Here is a 4750-nt window from a genome sequence, read left to right on the forward strand (position 1 = left end):
CCCACAGAAATAAACCTGTATGTTCACACACACACATAACCGTACAAATGTTCATAGTAGCTATTCATAATACAGTAGTCCCCCCACACACACCCCGCTTATCCACGGTTTCACTTTCCATGGTTTTGGTTACCCGCGGTCAACTGCGATCCAAAAATATTAACTGGAAAATTCCAGGAAAAAATAAATTCATTAAGTTTTAAATCTCCCTCCATTCTGAGTAGCGTAATGAAATCTCGCACCATCCTGCTCTGTCCTGCCAGGTATGTGAATCATCCCTTTGTCTGGCATATGCGTGCTGTATACGCTACCCACTCGTTAGTCACCTCACAGCTGTCTCCGCTGTCAGATCGACTGTCACCGTGTTGCGGTGCTTGTGTTCAAGTCACCTTTCTTTTACTTAATAATGGCCTCAAAGTGCAAGAGGAATGATGCCAAAGAGAAGCCATAAATTGCTTTCTTTAAGTGAAAAGGTGAGTACCCTACGAGGAGAGATTTTGAGAGACAATATTCACATAAATTTTATTATAGCGTGTTGTTATAATTGTTCTGTTTTCTTGGTTGTTGTGACTGTTCACCTCTCGCTGTGCATAATTAATTCATAAATTAAACTTTATCATAGGTATATATGTATAGGGAAAAGCATAGTACAGTTGGCCCTTGAACAACACAGGGGTTAGAGATGTCGACCCCTTCTCGGTCGAAAATTCACATATAACTTGTGACTCCCCCAAAAAACTTAACTACTAGTAGCCTGTTGTCGACCTTACCGAAAACATAAACAATCGATTAACACATTTTGTATATGTTTTGTGTATTATATACTGTATTCTGACAGTAGAGGAGAGATAATATTAATGAAATCATAAGGAAAAGAAAATACTCTTATAGTATCATACACATTTATTGGAAAAAAAAAAAGTGGACCCATGCAGTTCAAACTCATGTTGTTCAAGGCTCAACTGTATACATAGGGTTTGGTACTATGCGTGGTTTCAGGCATCCACTGGGGGTCTTGAAATGCATTCCCCAAGGATAAGGGGGCACAACTGTAACCAACATCTGAAAGCAATCTTGTGGTAGACAGAATAATGGCCTTCCAAAAATGTCCACACTCTGATCCTTGGAACCTGTGACATATTACTTTACATAGCAAAAGAAATGTGATTAAATTAAAAAAAAAATCTTGAGGGAGGTTCATATCGATCACATACATAAAAGTGGCCACAGTGCTTTGCAGTTCCTTCTGCCAGAGATGAAGTCAGACGACGGTATAAGCAGCCTTGTCAATCGGGCTGTATGACCTTGCAAATCCCATGGAGCTGGAGTTTGCGGTGGTGAATAGAATTACTATAAGGTGTCTCTGCTATGTCCTATTTAGAGAGTCACAGTATAGACCCCTACAACCTTGGAGCAAGATAATACTGTCTACAGCAAAGAAACTGTATATTATTTGAAAAGCGACCCCTGAGCTCTAAAAGAGAACCTAAATGCCAGACCATGGAACATTAAGTGACTGAGACAAGCACTTCCTATTGTAAGGTTCAGTCAGCCAGACGAGACCAAAATGTGACGATCTGGGGAAGAAGCACACGAATGAATCTATATGATTCATTCATGGAGAGGGGACGCAATGTGCAGCTTTTTCTATCCCGTGCCAATACCCCACAATGAGCACCCAGTACAGGGGAGACACCCAACAACCAAGTGAATGAGACGACTCCTCCAGCAGAGGTCCGCTAACTTCTGTCCTTGTCAACTTCCATGCTCACACACTGTGCCTCTGAACAAAGTAGCTGCGTTGGCAGAATCAAAGGCTTTTCATTCACCCAAAAAAACAACATGGGCTCCCTCTTACCAAATCCGATGTAGTTACTACTGCTGCTGAATTCCCGTTCGGTCAGCATCAGAGATCAATGCCAAGTCCTTGATATGCTACATCCCTGAAGGAGACCAACCAGCTATTTGGTTCCAAGATGATTGCATCAACCTCCATCCACCCCGGAGGGCCAGCAATTCATCCTTACTGGGATCAATATGGATTCTAAATTTGTATATATAGCATTGTCTGCCTGGAATGCCTTTGCCAGCTCCGCTATCAGTGGACTCACGAAGAGTCTGATCTACCATCATGGGATCCTGTGTTTAGGCCTAGGTACCTTCTTTTTGGTAAAGAAGGTGCAACAGTAGACACGTGACTCCAGGATCCATTAGACATATCATAAACTTCATTAGACCTATCATAAACTTCATTAGACAGAAGCTAGAGACCTGATCAAATATTGGAATGGCCTCTCTCTTAGTTTTCTCTGCTCTGTGACGAATAATCACAAACGTATCAGCTTAAAACAACACATTTGTTATCTCACGGTTCTGTGGGCCAGGAGTTCAGGCACAGCTTCACTGGGTCTTCTGTAAGGCTGCAATCAAAGTGTCAGCCAGGGCTGGGTTCTCATTCCTCTGGAGACTTGATTGGGGAAGGGTTTGCCTCCAAGCTCAATCAGCTATTGCCTGAATTCATTTCCTGTGGCTGTAGGACTCATGGTTAGCTTGCTTCTGCAAAGCTAGCAAGGTGAGCAAGACACAGAGAGTGAGTATGCTAGCGAGACAGAGTCTTACATGCTGCAGCCTACTCTCAGGGGTGGCATACCACTGACAGAATTAATCAGTCCGGATTCGCTTGTCAAACGTCTTTGATGGAGAAGTAGAAATTATTAGTTTTATTAAATATTGACCTGTTAGTCCACTTTATTTAAAATTTTGTGTGATGAAATAGCATAAAGCATTTCTGCTCTACGAAGTATGATGTTGACTTAAGCAAACGGTCCCACTGTTTGAGCTGGGAGCTGAACTAGCCACTTTCATCATGGGACATCATTGTTACTTAAAAAGGATGACTAATAGTCCAACTATAGTGATTAGACTTGGCGTATTTGACAGACATTTTCTAAAAACTAAGCAAAGTCAGAATCTGCAACTTTAAAGAAAAACAACTGACAGTATTTGTCACCGATAAAATTTGAACTTCGAAGTGAAATTTTGAATTTCGGAAAATTTATATTTGTTCCATGAGCGCAATGGCTTTCCAATAATTAAATACTTTTCTGATAATGGTAGCGGGAAATACGAGCGAATGTGATCGTTGAATATTGTGTAATGAAATGTATCCACATTTGGAAAATCTGCATAACTAAGTGAATCGACATTTTCTAATGCTTTACAAAGTTATGTATGGCTAAAAGATCCATTCAAAGTGAAAGACGGACCAACAGATTTTAATGTAATGAATACAAAAAGTTTCATATTCCACATTGCAGGAAACTACCGCTTGTCAAGTTTTGGTGTATTATAAAACAATTTTGAAAAATTCTCAATTACTTGAAAAAGTTATTAAAATACTCCTCACTTTTCCAACTGTGTATCTGTGTGATACTGTGTTTTCTTCATACACTTCATCCAAAGCAAGCCATTTTGGAAGAGAATGATAACCCAGCTGTCTTTTGTCAAAGGGTGCCATTTACGAAGGAAGTTTAGGGAGCTAAAACAATACCATTCTTCAGACTACTTTTTTCTTTTGTAAATAATAAGTTTTTTTCATGGAAATATGTCACTTATGGTTACATGCACGGGTTTTATTTTTAAATAATAAAATATATTTTTAATTTCTTTTAATTTCTAATGAAGTATATATTGATAGACATAAAACACACATGCCAGCTATCGAGAAGTCTCAAATTTTTTTTTTGAGAATGTAAGGCGATTCTGAGACCAAAGATTCTGAGAACTCTCAGAATCTTCTTCATTTGGGAATAATTTTTTTTTTTTCCTAGCTTCTTAAAGTGAAAGTTTCGATCACGAACTTAAAATCTTCCTTCTTTTTTAAATAAGCATTTACAGCCCAGTGTTTTCCACAGCCTGGCCAGGGCGCTCTGGTGCTCAAGGCCTCACATACCTAGAAAGGGGGGCAGCAGAAATAGGCAGAAAATGGGGGTTGCAAATTGGATGCAATACCCTGACCCCTCTCTTCCAGTCTCTCTCTGTTTCCTCCTTCCCAGAGGCAATGGCTAGCAAACTCAGCTACAAAGCTTCCTGCAGAGATGCCGATGGCTTTGAGAAGCAGAATTGGGAGAGCAGCAGGACCCAGCTACTAAAACCATCCATGGAACTCGCATCAGGTAGGCAAGGACCTCGTCTCTCCTTCTAGGGGTTTTGAAGCATCCTAAACATCGTCCCAAGCTAAATGTGAGATAGGTTCTCTTCAGTGTTCCCACTCTCAGACCGGCAGAGATGAAGAACACACAAGCCACTCTCCAAACATTTATTCAATCGACATCAGAAATCTCCACATCCTTAAAGCCTGGAGGTGGCCACCAGTGCGCTGAGGAAGGGGGTTCCAAGGCTGAGTTGACCCAGGAAGGCCTGTGTGGCAGAGGCGGGCCACGCACTGGGGATGCAGAGGAACTTTTCCCGCCCCAGACAGCAGGGACCGGGTGACACTGCATTCACTCTCTCTGGACAATCACCAAGTTTCAGGAGAGAGCCTGAAGCCGCCCAGGTCTAAGGCTCTTCACCACTGATGATGTCTTCTTCGGCAGGCGTCATAGACGTCCATGAAGCACCGTGCTCCACCGGTGAGTCCGCGGGCCCTCGAGTCAGGACGGTTTCACCTTCCCTCCCGGCAGGCTGGGCACAGCCAAGGTGTCAGCGTGGCCGAGGCAGGTGACCAGAGCGCCCGGGTGGGGCGCCTTCG

This window comes from Pteropus alecto, unplaced genomic scaffold (genome assembly GCF_000325575.1).
Source record: "Pteropus alecto unplaced genomic scaffold, ASM32557v1 scaffold156, whole genome shotgun sequence".
Classification (NCBI taxonomy): Eukaryota; Metazoa; Chordata; class Mammalia; order Chiroptera; family Pteropodidae; genus Pteropus; species Pteropus alecto.